Raw genomic sequence first — 16433 nt, 5'->3', positions numbered from 1 at the left:
AGGTTCAAATCGGTTGCACCGAGATCGAAAACCTAGATCAACTTAATGATCTCGGTAGGACCGAAGGTGGAGTATCGGTCAGACCGAGAATCATAAAGAGGTTTTGGAAGTTTAAGTCTATGACGAATCGGGGACTCCGAGCGCTCCTCACACAGAGTGGTTCGAATCTGACTTGATCAAATTTTGTGATGCAGCATGAATAGAGTTTGAGACGAGAAAAGCATAGATAGATAGAGGGGGTTCTTAGGCATTCTTGTCCATCCACTTGGCAAAAGACGATAAAACCAAACAATCAAATCAACAAGTGGATGTCCTCGAATGAGTAAAATATGCAACCAGCATGCTCACACAATAAGATGGCAAATGAAATATGTGGCAAGGCATGCACAACCAATTCTAGCATCTATCAAGCAATTTGCGATGACTAGGTCATCTATATATGAGTATATTGACTTAGGAGTCAAATGAGAACACTTGATCATAGGTCATACTCATCGTTTAAGCTCAAGTGGGGTTACCACTTTTACATAAAGCATTGTTTTGTTCACATCTTTAGAGTTGCTTTAGCTCAAGTCTTAGAGTAAAGCTCCCCCTAGATGTGATATCCCCCCTAAGAGGGATGAACTAACCTTGGGTTTTGTCGATGATGACTTCATGTAGATGTTGAAGATGTGGATGCTCAATGTTGATGTAGATCACTTGGAGCTATCCATTTGAGTGAATTGCACTTTCAATACCTACATGGGTTAGTCCCACAAGGAACAAACAAGGATATCCATAGACATAGAGTGATGCACACAAAAGATGATGTCCATGAAAACTTTTTAGGTTACCTCGTCCCTTGTTTTACCAACAAGAGGGTTTGTGACTCCTTGAACTAGTGGAAGATGTGGAAGTTGATTGCACTTGTTCTTGCCAAAATGATAAGAGTGAAGTATGTTGGCGGAGTCACCCTCAAGAACTCTCTAGTTCTTCTTCTTTTGGATCCACATCATCTTGATGGGAATCCTTGGAGTTGTAGTCGTACTTGATGAAGTGGAACTTGAAGTAGTCTTGGGAATCCACTTGACTAAGGTCTTAGGAGCTTCTTCAAATGCATCAATTTCCTCTTGAAGCTTGTCCTTGCCTTTTTGCTCGTAGTCTTGTGGTGGAAGATCATCTTGAGCTTGTGTCCCCTTGAAAGAAGCATACTTCTCTTGTTGAGGGACAAACTTTGTCTTGGGGTATTGATCTTCTTCCCACTCAACTCCATTGGCATTGAACTTTCGTTCAAAACCAACACCTTGATTCTTCCGGTGCATTCCTTGCTTGCGCACGATTTCCTCGAATTGCTTACTCCCGGCAAGGCTTTTGTACACTCCTTTCTCTATGATTCCCTTCAATAAGCTATTTTCTTGCTCAAGTGTAACTTGGCTAAGAGAATCATTAGTGGAATCAAGAGAACTACTACAAGCAACAATATTGGATTTAGCATGATCATTGTTACTGCTAGAGGAAGAATCTTTCTTGTTACTAGACTTGACTTGAGGCATGTAAGTAGATAAGAGTAAACGCTTGGCAATGTAAGAAGAACTTTTCTTGCGGAGATCATCATTGATTGCTTTTAAGAACTCATGCTCTTGCTCAAGATTGAGCTTCTCAAAGCGTAATTTCTCATGAGCTCTTAAAAGTTCTCGATGATCTTCGAAGATGGTTTCATGAGCTAACTTAAGAGTGTTTAGTTCTTTAGTTAGGGCCTCAATCATCTCCTTATCATTGTCATTCGTTTTATCTTGATTAGCATGTTTAATTGACATTTCATCATAGTATTCATCACTAGAGTTGTCACCAAGCAAATCATTACCTAACAAGTCATCTTCATCACTATTGAAATCAACATACTCGGGGTGTGTTACCTTAGGACCTTTGGCCATGAAGCATCTTCCAATTCCTTCACTTGGTGAGTTAAATATGTCGTAGGAGTTGGTTGACACAAGTGCTAGACCGGCAACACCTTCATCTTGAGTATCTTCGGAGCCAGAGTAATAACTTCTCTCGGAGTGGCTGTCGGAGTCGGAGCCGGATACCCATTCACCAACATGAGCTTGATGTCTTTGTCTTGTGTAGCTCCTTGATGATTTTTCCTTCCTTTCTGAATCCTTGCTTCTCCGTGAGTATCTTCGTTCATAACGATCATCTCTACTCCTTCTCTCTCTTGGTGGTGATCCTTTGCTTCTTCTTTTTGGAGAATCTTCTCTTCTCTTGTAGGGAGCCGTACACTCATTGGAATAGTGTCCGGGTCTTCCACAATTGTAGCAGTTTTGCTCTCGACTAGAAGATCTTTTGTCATTGTAGGACCTTGACTTGAAGCTTCTATCTTTGCTTCTACTCTTGTAGAACTTGTTGAAGTTCTTCACCATTAAGCTCAATTCTTCATTGAAGTCTTGTTTCTCACTTGATGATGTAGGGGCTTCACATGAGGCTTTATAGGCACCACTTGATTTGTTGTGAAGTTCCTCTTTATCCTTAAGTGACATCTCATGAGCAACAATTCTTCCAATCACCTCCGTTGGCTTGAGATCTTTGTAATTGGGCATCATTTGGATCAATGTGCACACGGTATCATATTTTCCATCCAAGGCTCTTAGAATCTTCTTGATGATGAATTTATCGGTCATCTCTTCACTTCCTAAGCCGGCAATCTCATTTGTGATGAGAGCAAGCCTAGAGTACATTTCAGTGACACCTTCACCATCCTTCATCTTGAACTTGTCAAGTTGGCTTTGAAGCACATCCAACTTGGATTCCTTGACGGAGTCGGTACCTTCGTGCATATCAATCAAAGTGTCCCAAATTTCCTTCGCATTCTCAAGGCAGCTGATTTTGTTGAATTCTTCGGGGCACAATCCGTTGAAGAGAATATCACAAGCTTGAGCATTGTATTGCAACATCTTCAACTCATCCGCGGTAGCTTCACGGTTCGGTTCTCTCCCATCAAAGAAGTCACCTTGCAAACCAACACACACAATAGCCCAAACGGCGGGTTTATGTCCAAGAATATGCATTTTCATTTTATGCTTCCAACTAGCAAAATTAGTACCATCAAAGTAAGGACCTCTACGGTGATAATTTCCCTCGCTAGACGCCATACTCTCCTAGGTTGTGAAACCAAGGCTATGACCACCAAAAGCTATGGAGATCAAAGCAAATGGAGACCAAAGCTCTGATACCACTTGTAGGATCGAAAGTATGTCTAGAGGGGGGGTGATTAGACTACTTGACCAAATAAAAACTTAACCTTTTCCCAATCTAAGTTCTTGGCAGATTTTAGCTAATTTAGGATAAGTCAAGCAATCATCACATGATTCAAGCAAGCATGCAAAGAGTATATTGGCAGCGGAAAGTAAAGCATGCAACTTGCAAGAATGTAAAGGGAAGGGTTTGGATAATTCAAACGCTATTGGAGACACGGATGTTTTTCCCGTGGTTCGGATAGGTGGTGCTATCCTACATCCACGTTGATGGAGACTTCAACCCACGAAGGGTAACGGTTGCGCGAGTCCACACAGGGCTCCACCCAAGGGTAACGGTTGCGCGAGTCCACACAGGGCTCCACCCACGAAGGGTCCACGAAGAAGCAACCACCCACAAAGGGTCCACGAAGAAGCAACCTTGTCTATCCCACCATGGCCATCGCCCACACAGGACTTGCCTCACTAGCGGTAGATCTTCACGAAGTAGGCGATCTCCTTGCCCTTACAAACTCCTTGGTTCAACTCCACAACCTTGTCGGAGGCTCCCAAGTGACACCTAGCCAATCTAGGAGACACCACTCTCCAAGAAGTAACAAATGGTGTGTAGGTAATGAACTCCTTGCTCTTGTGCTTCAAATGATAGTATCCCCAACAGTCAACTCTCTCTCATAGGATTCGGATTTGGTTGAAAGAGGATTTGAGTGGAAAGCAACTTGGGAAGGCTAGAGATCAAGATTCATATGGTAGGAATGGAATGTCTTGGTCTCAACACATGAGTAGGTGGTTCTCTCTCAGAACATATGAGTTGGAATGGTGTGTGTGTTCTGATGGCTCTCTCTCCGAATGAGAAGAAGGTGGAGGGGTATATATAGCCTCCACACAAAATCCAACCGTTACATAGTTTTCCAATCTCGGTGGGACCGAATCAATAAGCTCGGTCGGACCGAAAAAGTAAACCTAGTGACCGTTACTGATTTTCGGTGGGACTGACATGCAACTCGGTAGGACCGATATGGTTAGGGTTTGGGCATAACGTAATCTCGGTGAGACCGATTACACAAACTCGGTGAGACCGAATTTGGTAATTAGCTAACCAGAGAGTTGGTCAGGCAAACTCGGTGGGACCGATTTGCTCTTTCGGTGAGACCGAAAAGTTACAAAGGGGAAACACTGAGTTTACATTGCAATCTCGGTGGGACCGATTCGCTCTTTCGGTGGGACCGAAAAGTTGCGAAAGGGAAACAGAGAGTTTGCAACCCCATCTCGGTGAGACCGAGATCCCTATCGGTAGGACCGAATTGCTAGGGTTTGGCAGTGGCTAATGAGAAGTGAAACTCGGTGGCGCCGGATAGGAAGAATCGGTAGGACCGAGTTTGGCTTAGGGTTTAGGTCATATGTGGATATGGGAAAGTAGTTGAGGGTTTTGGAGCATATCACTAAGCACATGAGGCAAGAGGCTCATTAAGCAACACCTCATCCCTCCTTGATAGTATTGGCTTTTCCTAAAGACTCAATGTGATCTTGGATCACTAAAATATAAAATGAAGAGTCTTGAGCTTTTGAGCTTGAGCCAATCCTTCGTCCTTAGCATTTTGAGGGTTCCACTTTCACATCCATGCCATGCCAATCATTGAGCTTTCCTGAAATAATCATCTTGGAATAGTATTAGCTCAATGAGCTATATGTTGTTATGAATTACCAAAACCACCTAGGGATAGTTGCACTTTCAGCATCCAACTTGCTTGCTCATGAAGACCTAGGGCATTTTGAGGAAGCCCATCATTGGAATATACAAGCCAAGTTCTATAATGAAGAATTCCCACTAGTATATGAAAGTGACGAAATGAGAGACTCTCTACTATGAATATCACGGTGATACTTTGAAGCACAAGTGTGGTAAAAGGATAGTAGCATTGCCCCTTCTCTCTTTTTCTCTCATCATTTTTTTATTTGGGCCTTTTCTCTTCTTTTTTATGGCCTCTTTTTTTTTCGTCCGTAGTCTCATCCCGACTTGTGGGGGAATCATAGTCTCCATCATCCTTTCCTCACTAGGACAATGCTCTAATAATGATGATCTTCACACTTTTATTTTTCTTACAACTCAACAGTTACAACTTGATACTTAGAACAAAATATGACTGTATATGAATACCTTCGGCGGTGTACCGGGATATGCAATGACTCATGAGTGACGTGTATGAAAGAATTATGAATGGTGGCTTTGCCACAAATACGATGTCAACTACATGATCATGCTAAGAAATATGACAATGATGGAGTGTGTCATAATAAATGGAACGGTGGAAAGTTGCATGGCAATATATCTCGGAATGGCTATGGAAATGCCATAATAGGTAGGTATGGTGGCTGTTTTGAGGAAGGTATATGGTGGGTGTATGATACCAGCGAAAGGTGCGCGGTATTAGAGAGGCTAGCAATGATGGAAGGGTGAGAGTGCGTATAATCCATGGACTCAACATTAGTCATAAAGAACTCATATACTTATTGCAAAAATCTACAAGTTATCAAAGCAAAGTATTATGCGCGTGCTCCTAGGGGGATAGATTGGTAGGAAAAGACCATTGCTCGTCCCCGACCGCCACTCATAAGGAAGACAATCAAAAAATAAATCATGCTCCGACTTCATCACATAACGGTTCACCACACGTGCATGCTACGGGAATCACAAACTTTAACACAAGTATTTCTCAAATTCACAACTACTCAACTAGCACAACTTTAATATCACCATCTTCATATCTCAAAACAATTATCAAGCATCAAACTTCTCATAGTATTCAACACACTCATAAGAAAGTTTTATTATTAATCTTGTATAGCAAGCATATTAGGATTTTAAGCAAATTACCATGCTATTTAAGACTCTCAAAATAATTTAAGTGAAGCATGAGAGATCAGTAGTTTCTATAAAACAAATCCACCACCGTGCTCTAAAAGATATAAGTGAAGTACTAGAGCAAAACTACATAACTCAAAAGATATAAGCGAAGCACATAGAGTATTCTAACAAATTCCAAATCATCTATGACTCTCTCAAAAGGTGTGTACAGCAAGGATGATTGTGGTAAACTAAAAATTAAAGACTCAAATCATACAAGACGCTCCAAGCAAAACACATATCATGTGGCGAATAAAAATATAGCTCCAAGTAAAGTTACCGATAGAAGTAGACGAAAGAGGAGATGCCTTTCGGGGCATCCCCAAGCTTTGGCTTTTAGGTGTCCTTAGATTATCTTGGGGGTGCCATGGGCATCCCCAAGCTTAGGATCTTGCCACTCCTTGTTCCATAATCCATCAAATCTTTACCCAAAACTTGAAAACTTCACAACACAAAACTTAAAGTAGAAATCTCGTGAGCTCCGTTAGCGAAAGAAAACAAAATACCACTTCAAGGTACTGTAATGAACTCATTCTTTATTTATATTGGTGTTATACCTACCGTATTCCAACTTCTCTATGGTTTATAAACTATTTTACTAGCCATATATTTACCAACATAAGCAAACAACACACGAAAAACAGAATCTGTCAAAAACAGAATAGTCTGTAGTAATCTGTAGCTAGCGCAAGATCTGGAACCCCAAAAATTCTAAAATAAATTGTTGGACGTGAGGAATTTATTTATTGCAAAAATAATTAACTAAATAACACTTTCCAAATAAAAATGGCAGTAGTTCTTGTGAGCGCTAAAGTTTCTGTTTTTACAGCAAGTGTAACAAGACTTTCCCCAAGTCTTCCCAACGGTTCTACTTGGCACAAACACTAATTAAACACAAAAAACACAACCAAAACAGAGGCTAGATAATTTATTTATTACTAAACAGGATCAAAAAAGCAAGGAATAAAAATAAAATTGGGTTGCCTCCCAACAAGTGCTCTCGTTTAACGCCCCTAGCTAGGCATAACAAGCAAGGATAGATCTAGGTATTGCCATCTTTGGTAGGCAATCCATAAGTGGATCTCATAATAGATTCATAAGTTAATTTAATTTTCTTTCTAGGAAAGTGTTCCATGCCTTTCCTTAATGGAAATTTGAATCTAATATTTCCTTCCTTCATATCAATAATTGCACCAATCGTTCTAAGGAAAGGTCAACCAAGAATAATAGGACATGAAGGATTGCAATCTATATCAAGAACAATAAAATCTACGGGCACATAATTCCTATTTGCAACAATAAGAACGTCATTAATTCTTCCCATAGGTTTCTTAATAGTGGAATCTGCAAGGTGCAAGTTTAAAGAGCAATCATCAAAATCACGGAAACCTAACAAATCACACAAAGTCTTTGGAATCGTGGAAACACTAGCACCCAAATCACATAAAGAATAGCATTCATGATCTTTAATTTTAATTTTAATAGTTGTTTCCCACTCATCATAAAGCTTTCTAGGGATAGAAACTTCCAATTCAAGTTTTTCTTCATAAGATTGCATGAAGGCATCAACGATATGTTTAGTAAACGCTTTATTTTGACTATAAGCATGAGGAGAATTTAGCACGGATTGCAACAAGGAAATACAATCAACAAAGAGAAATTTGCATAGTTAAATTCCTTGAAATCCATAATAGTGGGTTTAGCAACATCTAGGGTTTTAATTTCTTCAATCCCACTTATCAATTTTAGCATCAAGATCAAAAAAATTTGAATTCTTGGAACGCCTTCTAGGTAAAGGTGGATCATATACAGTCCCATCATTATCAAGATTCATATTGCAAAACAAAGATTTAATAGGGGACACATCAATAACTTTTAGATCTTCATCATTATTTTCATAGGAACTAGAAGAACACGCTTTTATAAAGGCATCTTTCTTAGCACGCATCCTAGTGGTTCTTTATTTGCACTCATCAATGGAAATTCTCATGGCTTTGAGAGACTCATTGTTATCATGCTTAGGTGGAATAGATCTAAGTTTCAAAGAATCAACATCAAGAGAAATTCTATCAACGTTCCTAGCCAACTCATCAATCTTAAGCAATTTTTCTTCAATCAAAGCATTAATATTCTTTTGCGAAGTAATAAATTCTTTAATATTAGATTCAAAATCAGAGGGCATCTTATTATAATTTCCATAAGAATTGTTGTAGGAATTACCATAATTATTAGAGGGATTACTAGGATAAGGCCTAGGATTAAAATTTCCTCTATACGCGTTGTTACCAAAATTGTTCCTACCAACAAAATTCACATCCATAGATTCATTATTATTCTCAATCAAAGTAGACAAGGGCATATCATTAGGATCAGAAGAAACACTCTTATTATCAAATAATTTCATAATTTCATCCATCTTTCCACTCAAAACATTAATTTCTTCTATCGCATGCACCTTTTTATTAGTAGATCTTTTAGTATGCCATTGAGAATAATTAACCATAATATTATCTAGGATTTTAGTAGCTTATCCTAAAGTGATTTTTATAAAAGTGCCTCCCGTGGCCGAATCTAAAAGATTTCTAGAAGCAAAATTCAATCCGGCATAAAAATTTTGTATAATCATCCACAAATTTAAACCATGAGTAGGGCAATTACGTATCATTAGTTTCATTCTCTCCCAAGCTTATGCAACATGTTCATGATCAAGTTGCTTAAAATTCATAATATCGTTTCTAAGAGAGATAATCTTAGCGGGAGGAAAATACTTAGAGATAAAAGCATCTTTGCACTTGTTCCATGAATCAATACTATTTTTAGGCAAAGACGAAAACCAAGCTTTAGCACGATCTCTAAGCGAAAAAGGAAATAGCTTCAATTTAACAATATCATTATCCACATCTTTCTTATTTTGCATATCACACAAATCAACGAGGCTATTTAGATGGGTAGTGGCATCTTCACTAGGAAGGCCGGAAAACGGATCTTTCATGACAAGATTCAGCAAAGCAGTATTAATTTCACAAGATTCAGCATCGACAAGAGGAGCAATCGGAGTGCTAATAAAATCATTATTGTTGGTATTGGTGAAGTCACATAATTTAGTATTATCTTGAGACATCGTGACAAGCAAGCAAACTAACACACAAGCAAACAAAAAGCAAGCGGGCAAAAAGAGGATAATAGAGAAAGAGATGGATGATAGAGAGAGAGGGCGAATAAAACGACAAGGGTGAAGTGGGGGAGAGGAAAACGAGAGGCAAATGGCAAATAATGTAATGCGGGAGATAAGGGTATGTGATGGGTACTTGGTATGTTGACTTTTGCGTAGACCTCCCCGGCAACGGCGCCAGAAATCCTTCTTGCTACCTCTTGAGCACTGTGTTGGCTTTACCCGAAGAGGAAAGGATGATGCAGCAAAGTAGCGTAAGCATTTCCCTCAGATTTTGAGAACCAAGGTATCAATCCAGCAGGAGGCTACGCGTGAGTCCCTCGTACCTACACAAAACAAATAAATCCTCGCAACCAACGCGAATAGGGGTTGTCAATCCCTACATGGCCACTTACGAGAGTGAGATCTGATAGATATGATAAGATAATATTTTTGGTATTTTTGTGATAAAGATGCAGAGTAAAATAAAGGCAAAGTAAAAAGCAAAGGAAATAACTAAGTAGTAGGAGATTAATATGATAAAGATAGACCCTGGGGCCATAGGTTTCACTAGTGGCTTCTCTCGAGAGCATAAGTATTCTACGGTGGGTGAACAAATTACTGTTGAGCGATTGGCAGAATTGAGCATAGTTATGAGAATATCTAGGTATGATCATATATATAGGCATCACGTCTGAGACAAGTAGACCGACTCCTTCCTGCATCTACTACTATTACTCCACTCATCGACCACTATCTAGCATGCATCTAGAGTATTAAGTTAAAAATAGAGTAATGCCTTAAGAAAGATGACATGATGTAGAGGGATAAACTCATACAATATGATTAAAACCCCATCTTGTTATCCTCGATGGCAAGAATACAATACGTGCCTTGCTGCCCCTACTGTCACTGGGAAAGGACACTGCAAGATTGAACCCAAAGCTAAGCACTTCTCCCATTGCAAGAAAGATCAATCTAGTAGGCCAAACCAAACTGATAATTCGAAGAGACTTGCAAAGATAACCAATCATACATAAAATAATTCAGAGAAGATTCAAATATTGTTCATAGATAGACTTGATCATAAACCCACAATTCATCGATCTCAACAAACACACCGCAAAAAAGAAGATTACATCGAATAGTTCTCCACAAGAGAGGGGGAGAAAATTGTTGAGATCCAAAAAGAGAGAAGAAGCCATCTAGCTAATAACTATGGACCCGTAGGTCTGAGGTAAACTACTCACACTTCATCGGAGGGGCTATGGTGTTGATTTAGAAGCCCTCCGTGCTCGATGCCCCCTCCGGCGGATCTCCGGAACAGGCCCCAAGATGGGATCTCGTGGATACAGAAAGTTGCAGCGATGGAATTAGGTTTTTGGCTCCGTATCTGATCGTTTGGGGTACATAGGTATATATAGGAGGAAGGAGTACGTCGGTGGAGCAATAGGGGGCCCACGAGGGTGGAGGGCGCACCTGGGGGGGTAGGCGCGCCCCTACCTCGTGGCCTCCTCTTTTGTGTCTTGATGTAGGGTCCAAGTCTCCTGGGTCTTGTTCGTTGAGAAAATCATGTTCCCGAAGGTTTCATTCCGTTTGGACTCCGTTTGATATTCCTTTTCTTTGAAACCCTAAAACAGGCAAAAAAACAATAATTCTGGGCTGGGCCTCCGGTTAATAGGTTAGTCCCAAAAATAATATAAAAGTGGAAAATAAAGCCCAATAATGTCCAAAACAGTAGATAATATAGCATGGAGCAATAAAAAATTATAGATACGTTGGAGACGTATCGAGCAAAACAATATCACTCTTTCGGTGTTAATCACATAGCGATGTGAACTAGATTATTGAATCTAGTGAACCCTTTGGGTATTAGTCACATGAAGATGTGAACTAATCACATAAAGATGTGAACTATTGGTGTGAAATCACATGACGATGTGAACTAGATTATTGACTCTAGTGCAAGTGGGAGACTGAAGGAAATATGCCCTAGATGCAATAATAAAGTTGTTATTTATATTTCCTTATATCATGATAAATGTTTATTATTCATGCTAGAATTGTATTAACCGGAAACTTAGTACATGTGTGAATACATAGACAAACAAAGTGTCCCTAGTATGCCTCTACTTGACTAGCTCGTTAATCAAAGATGGTTATGTTTCCTGACCATAGACATGTGTTGTCATTTGATGAACGAGATCACATCATTAGAGAATGATGTGATGGATAAAACCCATCCGTTAGCTTAGCACTACAATCGTTTAGTTTATTGCTATTGCTTTCGTCATGACTTATACATGTTCCTATAACTATGAGATCATGCAACTCCTGAATACCGGAGGAACACTTAGTGTGTTATCAAACGTCACAACGTAACTGGGTGATTATAAAGATGCTCTACAGGTGTCTCCAATGGTGTTTGTCGGGTTGGCATAGATCGAGATTAGGATTTGTCACTCCGTGGATCAGAGTGGTATCTCTGGGCCCTCTTGGTAATGCACATCACTATGAGCCTTGCCAGCAATGTGACTAATGAGTTAGTCACAGGATTATGCATTACGGAATGAGTAAAGAGACTTGCCGGTGACGAGATTGAACTAGGTATGATGATACCGACGATCGAATCTCGGGCAAGTAACATACCGATGATAAAGGGAATAACGTATGTCGTTATGCGGTTTGACCGATAAAGATCTTCGTAGAATATGTAGGAGCCAATATGCGCATCTAGGTTCCGCTATTAGTTATTGACCGGAGATGTGTCTCGGTCATGTCTACATTGTTCTCGAACCCGTAGGGTCCGCACGCTTAACGTTCGATGACGATTTGTATCATGAGTTATGTGATTTGATGACCGAAGTTTGTTCGGAGTCCCGGATGAGATCACGGACATGACGAGGAGTCTCGAAATGGTCGAGAGGTAAAGATTCATATATTGGAAGGCTATATTCGGACATCGGAAATGTTCTGAGTGATTTAGGTATTTTTCAGAGAACAGGGGAGTTATGGGAATTCACTGATGTCTACTACACAACCTTCTTCTTGTAGGCGTTGTTGGGCCTCCAAGTGCAGTGGTTTGTAGGACAGTAGAAAATTTCCCTCTAGTGGATGACCTAAGGTTTATCAATACGTAGGAGGCGTAGGATGAAGATGGTCTCTCTCAAGCAACCCTGCAACCAAATAACAAAGAGTCTCTTGTGTCCCCAACACACCCAATATAATGGTAAATTGTATAAGTGCACTAGTTCAGCAAAGAGATGGTGATACAGTGGTATATGGATAATAGATAATAGTTTTTGTAATCTGAAAATATAAAAACAGCAAGGTAACTAATGGTAAAAGTGAGCATAAATGGTATTGCAATGATAGGAAACAAGGCCTAGGGTTCATACTTTCACTAGTGCAAGTTCTGTCAACAATAATAACATAATTGGATCACATAACTATCCCTCAACATGCAACAAAGAGTCACTCCAAAGTCACTAATAGCGGAGAACGAACGAAGAGATTATGGTAGGGTACGAAACCACCTCAAAGTTATTCTTTCCAATCAATCTGTTGGGCTATTCCTATAAGTGTCACAAACAGCCCTAGAGTTCGTACTAGAATAACACCTTAAGACACAAATCAACCAAAACCCTAATGTCACCTAGATACTCCAATGTCACCTCAAGTATCCGTGGGTATTATTATACGATATGCATCACACAATCTCAGATTCATCTACTCAACCAACACATAGGACCTCAAAGAGTGCCCCAAAGTTTCTACCAGAGAGTCAAGACGAAAACGTGTGCCAACCCCTATGCATAGGTTCATGGGCGGAACCCGCAAGTTGATCACCAAAACATACATCAAGTGGATCAATAGAATACCCCATTGTCACCACGGGTATCCCACGCAAGACATACATCAAGTGTTCTCAAATCCTTAAAGACTCAATCCGATAAGATAACTTCAAAGGGAAAATGCAATCCATTACAAGAGAGTAGAGGGGGGAAGAAACATCATAGGATCCAAATATAATAGCAAAGCTCGCGATACATCAAGATTGTATCACCTCAAGAACACGAGAGAGAGAGAGAGATCAAACACATAGCTACTGGTACATACCCTCAGCCCCGAGGGAGAACTACTCCCTCCTCGTCATGAAGAGCACCGGGATGACGAAGATGGCCACCGGAGAGGGATTTCCCCCTCCGGCAGGGTGCCGGAATGGGTCTAGATTGGCTTTCGGTGGCTACGGAGGCTTCTAGCGGCGGAACTCCCGATCTATTGTGCTCTCAGATGTTTTTAGGGTATATGGAGATATATAGGCGGAAGAAGTACGTCAAGGGAGCCACGAGGGGCCCACGAGGGTGGAGGGCGCGCCCCCTACCTCGTGGCCTCCTCGAAGCTTCCTTGATGTGGACTCCAAGTCTCCCGGGTTGCTTTCCTTCTAAATATAGGTTCTGTGAAGTTTCAGGTCATATGGACTCCGTTTGATTTTCCTTTTCTTGAAACCCTAAAATAGGCAAAAAAAACAGAAACTGACACTGGGCTCTGGGTTAATAGGTTGGTCCCAAAAATAATATAAAAGTGTATAATAAAGCCCATAAACATCCAAAACAGAAGATAATATAGCATGGAGCAATCAAAAATTATAGATACGTTGGAGACGTATCAGCATCCCCAAGCTTAATTCCTGCTCGTCCTCGAGTAGGTAAATGATAAAAACAGAATTTTTGATGCGGAGTGCTACTTGGCATAATTTCATTGTAATTCTTATTAATTGTGGCATGAATATTCAGATCCGAAAGATTCAAGATAAAAGTTCATATTGACATAAAAATAATAATACTTCATACTAACTAAGCAATTATGTCTTCTCAAAATAACATGGCCAAAGAAAGCTATCCCTACAAAATCATATAGTCTGGCTATGCTCTATCTTCACCACACAAAATATTTAAATCATGCACAACCCCGATGACGAGCCAAGCAATTGTTTCATACTTTTGATGTTCTAAAACTTTTTCAATCTTCACGCAATACATGAGTGTGAGCCATGGACATAACACTATAGGTGGAATAGAATGGTGGTTGTGGAGAAGACAAAAAGGAGAAGATAGTCTCACATCAACTAGGCGTATCAACGGGCTATGGAGATGCCCATTAATAGATATCAATGTGAGTGAGTAGGGATTGCCATGCAACGGATGCACTAGAGCTATAAATGTATGAAAGCTCAACAAAAGAAACTAGTGGGTGTGCATCCAACTCGCTTGCTCACGAAGACCTAGGGCATTTTGAAGAAGCCCATCATTGGAATATACAAGCCAAGTTCTATAATGAAAATTTCCCACTAGTATATGAAAGTGACAACATAGGAGACTCTCTATCATGAAGATCATGGTGCTACTTTGAAGCACAAGTCTGGTAAAAGGATAGTAGCATTGCCCCTTCTCTCTTTTTCTCTCATTTTTTTTATTTGGGCCTTTCTCTTTTTTATGGCCTCTTTTTTCTCTTTTTTTATTTGGGCTTCTTTGGCCTCTTTTATTTATTTATTTTCATCCGGAGTCTCATCCCGACTTATGGGGGAATCATAGTCTCCATTATCCTTTTCTCATTGGGACAATGCTCTAATAATGATGATCATCACACTTTTATTTACTTACAACTTAAGAATTACAACTCGATACTTAGAAGAAGATATGACTCTATATGAATGCCTCCGGCGGTGTACCGGGATGTGCAATGATGCATGAGTGACATGTATGGAAGAATTATGAACGGTGGCTTTGCCACAAATACGATGTCAACTACATGATCATGCAAAGCAATATGACAATGATGAAGCGTGTCATAATAACGGAACGGTGGAAAGTTGCATGGCAATATATCTCGGAATGGCTATGGAAACACCATAATAGGTAGGTATGGTGGCTGTTTTGAGGAAGGTATATGGTGGGTTGATACCGGCGAAAGGTGCGCGGTATTAGAGAGGCTAGCAATGGTGGAAGGGTGAGAGTGCGTATAATCCATGGACTCAACATTAGTCATAAAGAACTCACATACTTATTGAAAAAATCTATTAGTTATTGAAACAAAGTATTACGCGCATGCTCCTAGGGGGATAGATTGGTAGGAAAAGACCATCGCTCGTCCCCGACCGCCACTCATAAGGAAGACAATCAATAAATAAATCATGCTCCGACTTCATCACATAACGGTTCACCATACGTGCATGCTACGGGAATCACAAACTTCAACACAAGTATTTCTCAAATTCATAACCACTCAACTAGCATGACTCTAATATCACCATCTTCGTATCTCAAAACAATAATCAAGTATCAAACTTCTCTTAGTATCCGGTGCACTTATATGAAAGTTTTTATTATATCCCTCTTGGATGCCCATCATATTAGGACTAGTTTCATAACCAAAGCAAACTACCATGCTGTTCTAAAGGACTCTCAAAATAATATAAGTGAAGCATGAGAGTTCATCTATTTCTATAAAATAAAACCACCACCGTGCTCTAAAAGTATATAAGTGAAGCACTAGAGCAACAACAAACTACTCCGAAAGATATAAGTGAAGATCAATGAGTAGTCGAATAATTATGCAACTATATGAAGACTCTCTAACATTTAAGAATTTCAGATCTTGATACTTTATTCAAACAGCAAGCAAAACTTAAATAAAATAAAATGACGCTCCAAGCAAAACACATATCATGTGGCGAATAAAAATATAGCTCCAAGTAAAGTTACCGATGAACGAAGACGAAAGAGGGGATGCCATCCGGGGCATCCCCAAGCTTAGGCTCTTGGTTGTCCTTGAATATTACCTTGGGGTGACTTGGGCATCCCCAAGCTTAGGCTCTTGCCACTCCTTATTCCATAGTCCATCAAATCTTTACCCAAAACTTGAAAACTTCATAACACAAAACTTAGCAGAAAACTCGTAAGCTCCGTTAGTATAAGCAAGAAAATCACCATCATAAGGTACTGTAATGAACTCATTCTAAATTCATATTGGTGTTAAACCTAATGTATTCCAACTTCTCTATGGTTTATACACTATTTTACTAGCCATAGATTCATCAAAATAAGTAAACAACACATGGAAAACAGAATCTGTCAAAAACAGAACAGTC

The sequence above is a fragment of the Triticum urartu genome, chromosome 4A (genome assembly GCF_056163025.1).
Source record: "Triticum urartu cultivar PI428250 chromosome 4A, HENAU_Tu73, whole genome shotgun sequence".
NCBI lineage: Eukaryota > Viridiplantae > Streptophyta > Magnoliopsida > Poales > Poaceae > Triticum > Triticum urartu.
The sequence above is the reverse complement of the archived record's forward strand: the minus strand, read 5'-3'. Positions refer to the sequence as shown.